At 40.1% G+C, this 15,465-nt stretch overlaps 1 protein-coding gene across 2 annotated transcripts in view; it reads left to right on the forward strand.

Annotated features, from left to right (window-relative positions):
• The window catches only part of EPO (erythropoietin), a 457,580-nt gene that overhangs the window by 338,611 nt on the left and 103,504 nt on the right, over positions 1-15,465 (forward strand). The gene's annotated exons all lie outside the window — the stretch shown is intronic.

Below are 15,465 nucleotides of genomic sequence, written 5' to 3' on the forward strand. Positions count from 1 at the left end.
TGTGGCGAGCAACTACATAATTTTTGTCATTGTTGCCTATTGCCCTAAGATGTTGCAAGATCCGTACGTGAACCATATGAATGGTCCTACCTACATACATCTTAGGGCAAGGACATTTCAAAACGTAAACAACAAAGTCACTCTTACAGTTTAGAGGTTTTCTTAATTTCCAAGGGCTGTTCAAGAGGGGAGAGATTACTTGTTGTGTGTTCTTGCCATGCCTACAGGCCTTACACTTAAAACATTTATGAAAACCTGGGCTTACTTTGAGCCAACCACCTCCTTTTTTGGTTTCCAAGTTAGTTTTAAACAGATCATCTCTCATGGATTTGGCAGGATTGAAAGTCACCAATGGCCTTCGTGAGATTGTCCCTTGTAGAATTGGATCCTGTTTGACAAGGTGCCAGTGTCTACTCAGGCTGTCTCTCACCCTAGCCTGGTATGCACTGAAACCAGTAATCATACGGATCTCACTCTGAGTGTGCTTCCTCTTTTCTTCAGCTTTTTTAGTGTCTGGTTTTAATAATACACTTCTTTCCATGCTCTCTACTTTCAATTTTGCCTGATTTAGTGTTTCCATCTTGTATCCTCTTTGAAGGAATCTGTGTGTTAAAGCTCCCTGGGCCTGTCCCAGAGCAGCCACTTCACTACAGTTTCGTTTCATTCTTAGATTCTCTGCGTAAGGGATACTCATTTTTAATTTAGTTGGATGGAAACTAGCTGCGTGCAAAATTGAATTTCCAGCGGTTGGTTTCCTGTAAGTACAAGTTTGGATTGAATTTTGTGCAATATAAACCTCTAAATCTAAATAAGTTACTCTCTCTGTACTTATTTGTTCAGTAAATTTTAGATTTAAGTTGTTTACGTTAATGCTTTCAATTAACTTTTGTGCTGATTCTCTAGATCCATTCCATATGATGAATAAATCATCAATGAATCGGATCCATTTGATGACATGGTCTCTCCATTCACTGATATATTCAACTCTGAGCACCTGCTCCTCCCACCAGCCCATGTGTAGATTGGCATAGCTGGGGGCGAAGCAGGGGCCCATCGCCGTGCCCTTGAGTTGTCTGTAGGTGTCACCTCCAAATAGAAAATGATTATTGTTGAGACACAGCCTACACATCTCCAACAGCATGTTAGTATGTTGGTAGAGGTTGATCGGTCTCAAGTTTAAGAAGTGCCTCATTGCCCTTAACCCATCCTCATGGGCAATGCTGGTATACAGGCTCACGACGTCTAGTGTTATGAGGAGATAAGAATCTTCCCATCTTACGTTTTCCAGTTTGTTCAAAAAGTCCCTAGAGTCCTGAATATATGCTGGTAATGCTCTCACATACTGTTGTAGGAATGAATCCAGGTATTTGGAGGTTGGTTCAAAGAGACTCCCTATGGCAGAGATAATAGGTCGCCCTGGTGGTTTATCCTTGTGCTTATGGATTTTTGGTATCAGGTATAATATAGGTACCACTGGTTTATCCACTCTCAAGAAAGAATATTCTAATTGATTAATCAAACCAATTCCTCGCCATCTTGCAAGATCCTTTTCATATTTAAGTTTGACTTCGACTAGATTACTATGAGGAACCAATGAATAACAATCTTTGTCTCTCAGTTGTGAGGCTGCCTCACAGTTGTATGCTTCAAGAGACCACAACACCAAATTACCTCCTTTATCTGCCTGCCTTACTACTATATCTTGTCTACTTTGAATTTTAACCATCACAGATTGGTATTTTTTGTCAAAACATGTTTCATTTTTCAAAAATTCTTTACTTGAACTTAGAGATATTTCCTTCAAGTCCTTGATTACCAGGTCAGAATACATGTCTAACGCATCTTTAGGGGTGTTAGGTGTAAAGGTCGATTTTGGTCTAAACATGGTGGCTGAACTATCAAAAACATCTAGACAAAAAAGTTCATCTGCCTGACTAATTTGATCTACCACACTCTCACCATCCCCTTCTCTTATAAGCTGCTGACAGTCAAACAATACCTGCATATCACCAACATCAAGGTTGCCAGGTTCTTCACTGACCACTTGTTTCATCTCCTTTCGGTTGGTGATTTTCATATCAAAGAATTTTTTTAGTTTATGTTTCCTTACAAATTTGAAAAAGTCAATACGCGTTTGCGTGTAGTTGAAATTTGTGCGCTTACAAAAAGAGAGACCAAGTGAAAGGATTCTCATTTCTTCATCTGTTAGTATAAGATCCGTCAGATTTATCACCGTTGGTGCTACTTCTTCCATCCCTTGCGCTGGAGCTGCTTCTTCTTCCCTGATCGCAATTCCATGCCTGCCCCGTCGGTTTTTTCGTTTGCGGAATTTTCTTTTCTTTGAGTTTGAAACGATGGGCGTAGGTTTTGAGTCCGGTCCTGATATAAAAAACCAAATTCTTCAATTACAGACGGGGGGTTTGTCATTACCAATGGTTGTGATGCTCCATCTTCAGAGAGTGAGTCTACATCAGAGCTTGCTAATGAGCTTAGATCGGAAACTTCACCTGGGATATTTGACGACGTGTTAATCGTTACTTGCTTGTTCACTGATGCATTCACCTTAGAAAGTCGTTGTTTGCGAATGGTATCAAAACGACGTGCAAATGTAGAGATTTGGCCAAGCATATAATCTTGTCTATCCCATTGAAATTTAGTGGCTTTTCGTGCTGTTATTATTTGCTCATATTTAGTAAGGCGGGTGTTGAGGTCAGACTTGAATTTGTTTGTACCCTCCTCTCCCAGGCTTTTTAATAAGTCCGCTTCCAATATAGCAATTTCAGCTAGTATTTTCTCCCGATCTTTCGCGGCATATTTAATCAAAATTTTCATCATGTTCTCCGATGCATACGCGTTATTCGCAGCCCACTCCTTAAGCATCTCAGGATCCGGGTTTTCATACGTGGGGGCTGTCAGTACTCGCAGTCCTCGGGGAACCCTCCCCACATCCAGGTATCTGCTTAATGACTTTACCTCCCACCACTTTGAAATCTCATTACGATGTAGTTTCTCAATCTTTTTCTTTAACGCTTGAATGTTATCGTTTGACTCCTTCACTGCTGAGTCCACTCCTGGTTTTGGATCTACCGCTGTGTCACTCCTTTCACTGAATACGGAATCAGCGGTTGCCTCACGTTGCTGGATTAAGGTATCCATTCTCAAGCACTCGTTTAAACAAAAGCGTTCGCTTGTTAAATAAATATTTACACTGAATATACCCTTCGCCTGCTTAGCATATTCCGCCGGGCTTTTTAAGCCATGGCTCCTCTCCCCGCTGCCTGAAATCACTGACCGTTGCTTCCTTAGCGTTTTCCTTCAGCGAACTGCTTCCGTAGAGGCTCGCCGCTTTCAGCAAACGTCACTCGGCACACCGGTCACAAATTCAAAAGAGCGGCTTAGGGGGGGCTTCCTCGTAGTGTTAACAACACTCCATACCAAATTTAGCCAGAAAGTCGAGGATGCACCTGAACGAGGTCGCGTCGTTTTCTCCGCTGTTCCAGCAATTCAACGGCTTAGTATTCCAACCAAACCGGACTTCTTTTAAAAAATCGGACACCAACACTGGAAATGCTTTCAGCCATCCGGCTTGGGTATTTATTCTTTTCGCTTACGCGTTTCGACACAACTGCCTTGCTCACACAATTTAACGCGAACAGATCGATTACATTTAAACCTAAGTCACAGAGTCACATGGTTATTTCCTCAATGAACATGGAAAACAGACTATTACTACTTTCATGTAATGCCGATTTAACACTCAATTGTTTGTTTCTTGGCATAGTGCCTGATTCTCTCTTTTCATGATTTGCTTTGATTCAAGAAAATCAAATGGATTAGATTTTAAAAAGTACATAATATTTCATATATTTACAATTTAATCAAAGCATCCATTTAGAGAAAAATGTAGAAAGAGCGACATTATTTGAAACACAAGTGGAAAAAAAATTAGTTATATATTAATTCAGTAGTGCAAAGTTCTTATAATTCCATGCTCAAAATTATTGCAAAATCATTATAGAATATCCTTTGGCGAGTGCCCATATACCGAATTTAATTTTGTCCATCTTTCATTGTTTCGGTCGGGCGACCCGCGATGACTATTTCATGTCAATCCACTGTTGGGACCTTGACATCCAAAGGCAAGGGAGAAAAAGAGGGGGAGACACATAATAATATCTTTGTAGGACACATACTTCATAATACAAATTAGTTTCATTTCAATAATAATAAAGTGCTAGTGCTTTGCTCAGTGCAAACATATGTGCAAACAATGCTAAATAAAGTGCTAATGCCTCCTTATGTGCAAAGACCGCAGTATCATAACAACAAAGTGCTAGTGCATTACAGTACTTTACCTTCAAGAAATCCATAATAAACTTATTATTTGTGTCCTATCAATGTTTAAAACTCTCCTTATGACAATGATTTTCCAAATTAATAGATAAAAGGAACAATCTATTCATGTGTGACTTAATACAGATTAAAATGAAATAAAAAAGCTTAAAAAAAGCTAAAAATGGTTGAGATGGATACCTCTATTTCAAATGTACATGTAAATCTTCTTCAACATTCATGCCATGTGGGCTTTTAGTGTTAAACACCAGTATATATTTAGACTCCAGTTTCCTTAATTTCCTTTCTCTGTCACCCCCTCTTTGATCCTTGGGGATTTGGTCAATAGCAAAATATACTAGTTCACTAGTATTGCCTTTGTGGAATTCGTTCATGTGGCGAGCAACTACATAATTTTTGTCATTGTTGCCTATTGCCCTAAGATGTTGCAAGATCCGTACGTGAACCATATGAATGGTCCTACCTACATACATCTTAGGGCAAGGACATTTCAAAACGTAAACAACAAAGTCACTCTTACAGTTTAGAGGTTTTCTTAATTTCCAAGGGCTGTTCAAGAGGGGAGAGATTACTTGTTGTGTGTTCTTGCCATGCCTACAGGCCTTACACTTAAATCATTTATGAAAACCTGGGCTTACTTTGAGCCAACCACCTCCTTTTTTGGTTTCCAAGTTAGTTTTAAACAGATCATCTCTCATGGATTTGGCAGGATTGAAAGTCACCAATGGCCTTCGTGAGATTGTCCCTTGTAGAATTGGATCCTGTTTGACAAGGTGCCAGTGTCTACTCAGGCTGTCTCTCACCCTAGCCTGGTATGCACTGAAACCAGTAATCATACGGATCTCACTCTGAGTGTGCTTCCTCTTTTCTTCAGCTTTTTTAGTGTCTGGTTTTAATAATACACTTCTTTCCATGCTCTCTACTTTCAATTTTGCCTGATTTAGTGTTTCCATCTTGTATCCTCTTTGAAGGAATCTGTGTGTTAAAGCTCCCTGGGCCTGTCCCAGAGCAGCCACTTCACTACAGTTTCGTTTCATTCTTAGATTCTCTGCGTAAGGGATACTCATTTTTAATTTAGTTGGATGGAAACTAGCTGCGTGCAAAATTGAATTTCCAGCGGTTGGTTTCCTGTAAGTACAAGTTTGGATTGAATTTTGTGCAATATAAACCTCTAAATCTAAATAAGTTACTCTCTCTGTACTTATTTGTTCAGTAAATTTTAGATTTAAGTTGTTTACGTTAATGCTTTCAATTAACTTTTGTGCTGATTCTCTAGATCCATTCCATATGATGAATAAATCATCAATGAATCGGATCCATTTGATGACATGGTCTCTCCATTCACTGATATATTCAACTCTGAGCACCTGCTCCTCCCACCAGCCCATGTGTAGATTGGCATAGCTGGGGGCGAAGCAGGGGCCCATCGCCGTGCCCTTGAGTTGTCTGTAGGTGTCACCTCCAAATAGAAAATGATTATTGTTGAGACACAGCCTACACATCTCCAACAGCATGTTAGTATGTTGGTAGAGGTTGATCGGTCTCAAGTTTAAGAAGTGCCTCATTGCCCTTAACCCATCCTCATGGGCAATGCTGGTATACAGGCTCACGACGTCTAGTGTTATGAGGAGATAAGAATCTTCCCATCTTACGTTTTCCAGTTTGTTCAAAAAGTCCCTAGAGTCCTGAATATATGCTGGTAATGCTCTCACATACTGTTGTAGGAATGAATCCAGGTATTTGGAGGTTGGTTCAAAGAGACTCCCTATGGCAGAGATAATAGGTCGCCCTGGTGGTTTATCCTTGTGCTTATGGATTTTTGGTATCAGGTATAATATAGGTACCACTGGTTTATCCACTCTCAAGAAAGAATATTCTAATTGATTAATCAAACCAATTCCTCGCCATCTTGCAAGATCCTTTTCATATTTAAGTTTGACTTCGACTAGATTACTATGAGGAACCAATGAATAACAATCTTTGTCTCTCAGTTGTGAGGCTGCCTCACAGTTGTATGCTTCAAGAGACCACAACACCAAATTACCTCCTTTATCTGCCTGCCTTACTACTATATCTTGTCTACTTTGAATTTTAACCATCACAGATTGGTATTTTTTGTCAAAACATGTTTCATTTTTCAAAAATTCTTTACTTGAACTTAGAGATATTTCCTTCAAGTCCTTGATTACCAGGTCAGAATACATGTCTAACGCATCTTTAGGGGTGTTAGGTGTAAAGGTCGATTTTGGTCTAAACATGGTGGCTGAACTATCAAAAACATCTAGACAAAAAAGTTCATCTGCCTGACTAATTTGATCTACCACACTCTCACCATCCCCTTCTCTTATAAGCTGCTGACAGTCAAACAATACCTGCATATCACCAACATCAAGGTTGCCAGGTTCTTCACTGACCACTTGTTTCATCTCCTTTCGGTTGGTGATTTTCATATCAAAGAATTTTTTTAGTTTATGTTTCCTTACAAATTTGAAAAAGTCAATACGCGTTTGCGTGTAGTTGAAATTTGTGCGCTTACAAAAAGAGAGACCAAGTGAAAGGATTCTCATTTCTTCATCTGTTAGTATAAGATCCGTCAGATTTATCACCGTTGGTGCTACTTCTTCCATCCCTTGCGCTGGAGCTGCTTCTTCTTCCCTGATCGCAATTCCATGCCTGCCCCGTCGGTTTTTTCGTTTGCGGAATTTTCTTTTCTTTGAGTTTGAAACGATGGGCGTAGGTTTTGAGTCCGGTCCTGATATAAAAAACCAAATTCTTCAATTACAGACGGGGGGTTTGTCATTACCAATGGTTGTGATGCTCCATCTTCAGAGAGTGAGTCTACATCAGAGCTTGCTAATGAGCTTAGATCGGAAACTTCACCTGGGATATTTGACGACGTGTTAATCGTTACTTGCTTGTTCACTGATGCATTCACCTTAGAAAGTCGTTGTTTGCGAATGGTATCAAAACGACGTGCAAATGTAGAGATTTGGCCAAGCATATAATCTTGTCTATCCCATTGAAATTTAGTGGCTTTTCGTGCTGTTATTATTTGCTCATATTTAGTAAGGCGGGTGTTGAGGTCAGACTTGAATTTGTTTGTACCCTCCTCTCCCAGGCTTTTTAATAAGTCCGCTTCCAATATAGCAATTTCAGCTAGTATTTTCTCCCGATCTTTCGCGGCATATTTAATCAAAATTTTCATCATGTTCTCCGATGCATACGCGTTATTCGCAGCCCACTCCTTAAGCATCTCAGGATCCGGGTTTTCATACGTGGGGGCTGTCAGTACTCGCAGTCCTCGGGGAACCCTCCCCACATCCAGGTATCTGCTTAATGACTTTACCTCCCACCACTTTGAAATCTCATTACGATGTAGTTTCTCAATCTTTTTCTTTAACGCTTGAATGTTATCGTTTGACTCCTTCACTGCTGAGTCCACTCCTGGTTTTGGATCTACCGCTGTGTCACTCCTTTCACTGAATACGGAATCAGCGGTTGCCTCACGTTGCTGGATTAAGGGATCCATTCTCAAGCACTCGTTTAAACAAAAGCGTTCGCTTGTTAAATAAATATTTACACTGAATATACCCTTCGCCTGCTTAGCATATTCCGCCGGGCTTTTTAAGCCATGGCTCCTCTCCCCGCTGCCTGAAATCACTGACCGTTGCTTCCTTAGCGTTTTCCTTCAGCGAACTGCTTCCGTAGAGGCTCGCCGCTTTCAGCAAACGTCACTCGGCACACCAGTCACAAATTCAAAAGAGCGGCTTAGGGGGGGCTTCCTCGTAGTGTTAACAACACTCCATACCAAATTTAGCCAGAAAGTCGAGGATGCACCTGAACGAGGTCGCGTCGTTTTCTCCGCTGTTCCAGCAATTCAACGGCTTAGTATTCCAACCAAACCGGACTTCTTTTAAAAATTCGGACACCAACACTGGAAATGCTTTCAGCCATCCGGCTTGGGTATTTATTCTTTTCGCTTACGCGTTTCGACACAACTGCCTTGCTCACACAATTTAACGCGAACAGATCGATTACATTTAAACCTAAGTCACAGAGTCACATGGTTATTTCCTCAATGAACATGGAAAACAGACTATTACTACTTTCATGTAATGCCGATTTAACACTCAATTGTTTGTTTCTTGGCATAGTGCCTGATTCTCTCTTTTCATGATTTGCTTTGATTCAAGAAAATCAAATGGATTAGATTTTAAAAAGTACATAATATTTCATATATTTACAATTTAATCAAAGCATCCATTTAGAGAAAAATGTAGAAAGAGCGACATTATTTGAAACACAAGTGGAAAAAAAATTAGTTATATATTAATTCAGTAGTGCAAAGTTCTTATAATTCCATGCTCAAAATTATTGCAAAATCATTATAGAATATCCTTTGGCGAGTGCCCATATACCGAATTTAATTTTGTCCATCTTTCATTGTTTCGGTCGGGCGACCCGCGATGACTATTTCATGTCAATCCACTGTTGGGACCTTGACATCCAAAGGCAAGGGAGAAAAAGAGGGGGAGACACATAATAATATCTTTGTAGGACACATACTTCATAATACAAATTAGTTTCATTTCAATAATAATAAAGTGCTAGTGCTTTGCTCAGTGCAAACATATGTGCAAACAATGCTAAATAAAGTGCTAATGCCTCCTTATGTGCAAAGACCGCAGTATCATAACAACAAAGTGCTAGTGCATTACAGTACTTTACCTTCAAGAAATCCATAATAAACTTATTATTTGTGTCCTATCAATGTTTAAAACTCTCCTTATGACAATGATTTTCCAAATTAGTAGATAAAAGGAACAATCTATTCATTTGTGACTTAATACAGATTAAAATGAAATAAAAAAGCTTAAAAAAAGCTAAAAATGGTTGAGATGGATACCTCTATTTCAAATGTACATGTAAATCTTCTTCAACATTCATGCCATGTGGGCTTTTAGTGTTAAACATCAGTATATATTTAGACTCCAGTTTCCTTAATTTCCTTTCTCTGTCACCCCCTCTTTGATCCTTGGGGATTTGGTCAATATCAAAATATACTAGTTCACTAGTATTGCCTTTGTGGAATTCGTTCATGTGGCGAGCAACTACATAATTTTTGTCATTGTTGCCTATTGCCCTAAGATGTTGCAAGATCCGTACGTGAACCATATGAATGGTCCTACCTACATACATCTTAGGGCAAGGACATTTCAAAACGTAAACAACAAAGTCACTCTTACAGTTTAGAGGTTTTCTTAATTTCCAAGGGCTGTTCAAGAGGGGAGAGATTACTTGTTGTGTGTTCTTGCCATGCCTACAGGCCTTACACTTAAAACATTTATGAAAACCTGGGCTTACTTTGAGCCAACCACCTCCTTTTTTGGTTTCCAAGTTAGTTTTAAACAGATCATCTCTCATGGATTTGGCAGGATTGAAAGTCACCAATGGCCTTCGTGAGATTGTCCCTTGTAGAATTGGATCCTGTTTGACAAGGTGCCAGTGTCTACTCAGGCTGTCTCTCACCCTAGCCTGGTATGCACTGAAACCAGTAATCATACGGATCTCACTCTGAGTGTGCTTCCTCTTTTCTTCAGCTTTTTTAGTGTCTGGTTTTAATAATACACTTCTTTCCATGCTCTCTACTTTCAATTTTGCCTGATTTAGTGTTTCCATCTTGTATCCTCTTTGAAGGAATCTGTGTGTTAAAGCTCCCTGGGCCTGTCCCAGAGCAGCCACTTCACTACAGTTTCGTTTCATTCTTAGATTCTCTGCGTAAGGGATACTCATTTTTAATTTAGTTGGATGGAAACTAGCTGCGTGCAAAATTGAATTTCCAGCGGTTGGTTTCCTGTAAGTACAAGTTTGGATTGAATTTTGTGCAATATAAACCTCTAAATCTAAATAAGTTACTCTCTCTGTACTTATTTGTTCAGTAAATTTTAGATTTAAGTTGTTTACGTTAATGCTTTCAATGAACTTTTGTGCTGATTCTCTAGATCCATTCCATATGATGAATAAATCATCAATGAATCGGATCCATTTGATGACATGGTCTCTCCATTCACTGATATATTCAACTCTGAGCACCTGCTCCTCCCACCAGCCCATGTGTAGATTGGCATAGCTGGGGGCGAAGCAGGGGCCCATCGCCGTGCCCTTGAGTTGTCTGTAGGTGTCACCTCCAAATAGAAAATGATTATTGTTGAGACACAGCCTACACATCTCCAACAGCATGTTAGTACGTTGGTAGAGGTTGATCGGTCTCAAGTTTAAGAAGTGCCTCATTGCCCTTAACCCATCCTCATGGGCAATGCTGGTATACAGGCTCACGACGTCTAGTGTTATGAGGAGATAAGAATCTTCCCATCTTACGTTTTCCAGTTTGTTCAAAAAGTCCCTAGAGTCCTGAATATATGCTGGTAATGCTCTCACATACTGTTGTAGGAATGAATCCAGGTATTTGGAGGTTGGTTCAAAGAGACTCCCTATGGCAGAGATAATAGGTCGCCCTGGTGGTTTATCCTTGTGCTTATGGATTTTTGGTATCAGGTATAATATAGGTACCACTGGTTTATCCACTCTCAAGAAAGAATATTCTAATTGATTAATCAAACCAATTCCTCGCCATCTTGCAAGATCCTTTTCATATTTAAGTTTGACTTCGACTAGATTATTATGAGGAACCAATGAATAACAATCTTTGTCTCTCAGTTGTGAGGCTGCCTCACATATGCTTCAAGAGACCACAACACCAAATTACCTCCTTTATCTGCCTGCCTTACTACTATATCTTGTCTACTTTGAATTTTAACCATCACAGATTGGTATTTTTTGTCAAAACATGTTTCATTTTTCAAAAATTCTTTACTTGAACTTAGAGATATTTCCTTCAAGTCCTTGATTACCAGGTCAGAATACATGTCTAACGCATCTTTAGGGGTGTTAGGTGTAAAGGTCGATTTTGGTCTAAACATGGTGGCTGAACTATCAAAAACATCTAGACAAAAAAGTTCATCTGCCTGACTAATTTGATCTACCACACTCTCACCATCCCCTTCTCTTATAAGCTGCTGACAGTCAAACAATACCTGCATATCACCAACATCAAGGTTGCCAGGTTCTTCACTGACCACTTGTTTCATCTCCTTTCGGTTGGTGATTTTCATATCAAAGAATTTTTTTAGTTTATGTTTCCTTACAAATTTGAAAAAGTCAATACGCGTTTGCGTGTAGTTGAAATTTGTGCGCTTACAAAAAGAGAGACCAAGTGAAAGGATTCTCATTTCTTCATCTGTTAGTATAAGATCCATCAGATTTATCACCGTTGGTGCTACTTCTTCCATCCCTTGCGCTGGAGCTGCTTCTTCTTCCCTGATCGCAATTCCATGCCTGCCCCGTCGGTTTTTTCGTTTGCAGAATTTTCTTTTCTTTGAGTTTGAAACGATGGGCGTAGGTTTTGAGTCCGGTCCTGATATAAAAAAACAAATTCTTCAATTACAGACGGGGGGTTTGTCATTACCAATGGTTGTGATGCTCCATCTTCAGAGAGTGAGTCTACATCAGAGCTTGCTAATGAGCTTAGATCGGAAACTTCACCTGGGATATTTGACGACGTGTTAATCGTTACTTGCTTGTTCACTGATGCATTCACCTTAGAAAGTCGTTGTTTGCGAATGGTATCAAAACGACGTGCAAATGTATAGATTTGGCCAAGCATATAATCTTGTCTATCCCATTGAAATTTAGTGGCTTTTCGTGCTGTTATTATTTGCTCATATTTAGTAAGGCGGGTGTTGAGGTCAGACTTGAATTTGTTTGTACCCTCCTCTCCCAGGCTTTTTAATAAGTCCGCTTCCAATATAGCAATTTCAGCTAGTATTTTCTCCCGATCTTTCGCGGCATATTTAATCAAAATTTTCATCATGTTCTCCGATGCATACGCGTTATTCGCAGCCCACTCCTTAAGCATCTCAGGATCCGGGTTTTCATACGTGGGGGCTGTCAGTACTCGCAGTCCTCGGGGAACCTTCCCCACATCCAGGTATCTGCTTAATGAATTTACCTCCCACCACTTTGAAATCTCATTACGATGTAGTTTCTCAATCTTTTTCTTTAACGCTTGAATGTTATCGTTTGACTCCTTCACTGCTGAGTCCACTCCTGGTTTTGGATCTACCGCTGTGTCACTCCTTTCACTGAATACGGAGTCAGCGGTTGCCTCACGTTGCTGGATTAAGGTATCCATTCTCAAGCACTCGTTTAAACAAAAGCGTTCGCTTGTTAAATAAATATTTACGCTGAATATACCCTTCGCCTGCTTAGCATATTCCGCCGGGCTTTTTAAGCCCTGGCTCCTCTCCCCGCTGCCTGAAATCACTGACCGTTGCTTCCTTAGCGTTTTCCTTCAGCGAACTGCTTCCGTAGAGGCTCGCCGCTTTCAGCAAACGTCCCTCGGCACACCGGTCACAAATTCAAAAGAGCAGCTTAGGGGGGGCTTCCTCGTAGTGTTAACAACACTCCATACCAAATTTAGCCAGAAAGTCGAGGATGCACCTGAACGAGGTCGCGTCGGTTTCTCCGCTGTTCCAGCAATTCAACGGCTTAGTATTCCAACCAAACCGGACTTCTTTTAAAAAATCGGACACCAACACTGGAAATGCTTTCAGCCATCCGGCTTGGGTATTTATTCTTTTCGCTTACGCGTTTCGACACAACTGCCTTGCTCACACAATTTAACGCAAACAGATCGATTACATTTAAACCTAAGTCACAGAGTCACATGGTTATTTCCTCAATGAACATGGAAAACAGACTATTACTACTTTCATGTAATGCCGATTTAACGCTCAATTGTTTGTTTCTTGGCATAGTGCCTGATTCTCTCTTTTCATGATTTGCTTTGATTCAAGAAAATCAAATGGATTAGATTTTAAAAAGTACATAATATTTCATATATTTACAATTTAATCAAAGCATCCATTTAGAGAAAAATGTAGAAAGAGCGACATTATTTGAAACACAAGTGGAAAAAAATTTAATTATATATTAATTCAGTAGTGCAAAGTTCTTATAATTCCATGCTCAAAATTATTGCAAAATCATTATAGAATATTTATATATACACACACACACACACACACACACACACACACACACACACACACACACACACACAATTACACATGCCCACACACACACAGATCAGTTCTAAAACTGCTACACTTAAATACATTTTATTCTGGGCCAACATGGTTTGGCTCACAGAAGGATAGATTTTACCTTGTATTCCACTGTATAACTATCCCATGAATTTACCACCATTATGCTATGGCTAGCAATATGCCTGGGGTGTGCACCATCATACCAAGGTTGCCCACAATTTGCCATGAATAACCAAGATCATTCCAGATCCAGCATTACACAGATGGGCTTCATCACGCGACTAGTGCCCACATTCTCAAATGAATTGCCACCATCTTTATTCTAGAGGTGGACATCAATTGCCATGGATGTAAATAGTTTGCTAGGATTTACCATCATTACCCTAAGATTTTTCCAATGGTGAGCATTGAGCACCATCATTCTGTGAATGTCCACAACATGTCAAGAACTACCACTGTTATGCCAAGGCCAACACTATGTAAGGGTCACCATCATACCATGGAAGCCCAAAATACAACTGGGATTACAATATTACAGGGCCAGAATTGCATTGGGGTGTGCACCATCATTCAGTAAATATCTACAATATGCCAAGAATTACCAAGATTATGCAAGGGACCACAGGGTCAGTGGTGGGCATCATCATTAAATGGATGCCAACAATATGCCAAGAATTACCACCATCATGGCAAAGACAGCAGCATCAAGAGTTGCCACAAACATGCTATGGATGACCACAATAATCCAGACTTACAACCATGATTCTATGGCCCACAGTGTAAGGGTTGGGCACACTCATGTCTTGGGTGCTAACAAAAAATCAAGAAATACCACCATTACGCCCAAATGATATGAAGGACAGGCACAATCTTTCAGATATAACTCATTCATGCACACAAATACACACACATTTATGCACACAGATAGAAGCAACCCATCTTGCTTCTTAGTTGGAGAACTTACATGTATTAGATATTAAGACTGGCAATGTATCCATGTGCAAGTCATTTTGAAAGTACAACAGTCTATCTTTTGTGGTAGGTGATACACCGAAAGGTGCAAGTCATTTGGAAAGTACAACAGTCTATCTTTTGTGGTTGGTGTCACACATAAATGTCCGAAACTAGCAATAGTGTCAGTGAGCCACAGGATAACAATTCAGACAGTGAAGGAATATAAGATAGCAAGAGCTGATCTACCTCTAGTTATTGAGGGCTAGTAAACCATGAAAATATCAGTATATTTGTCTGATGCACTGTACGCCCTATTGATTTTTACCATGATACTATAAGGACACTATAATCCTTTAAGGATTCTAGAAGCTGCACTATCCCATCATGCCTTCCAGAACAAGGTAGCCAGTTAATTTGTATGCTACAGATTTGGCCGATATCTCTCCTACAACCCTTCTCTATTTTTCTAGGACAGCAAAATGTTTATGAATAGTTCCTTCCTAATTCAAAGCATGCAGGCACTTTTCGCTGGAGAGGCTGGATCTGGAAAGAAGGCAATAACATTTGTTGATGTATATGGAAAGCAGAAGTGGCCTTAGGCAGGATAGAAGGATGTTCTAAAGTGGCACCTTATTATGACTGAATACTACGATTGGCACATGGATGTACACACTCACACACAAACACACATATACACACACCTACCTTTCACTCATATTCTTGACCTCATCAACTTTGACAATAATATATCCACCTCTGTAACAGTGACAGGATTTTTTACAGTGGGGGAACCTTCTTGTGCCCTTCCTGAACATCTTTAAAAAGAGACCAAAGGGGGCGTGGTCTAGCATCGCATGGAGTAAGATGTGCTCCGGAGGGTATCCGTGCCACTGCTGCCTTTTAAGGCTAATACCACAGCACCGAGGCACTGGGGAGCCCCCCAAGAGGGCATCTCAGTCACTAGCGAGTAGGTTGGTCGTGTGTCCATCGT

The sequence above is a fragment of the Triturus cristatus genome, chromosome 12 (assembly GCF_964204655.1).
Source record: "Triturus cristatus chromosome 12, aTriCri1.1, whole genome shotgun sequence".
NCBI classification, from domain to species: Eukaryota; Metazoa; Chordata; class Amphibia; order Caudata; family Salamandridae; genus Triturus; species Triturus cristatus.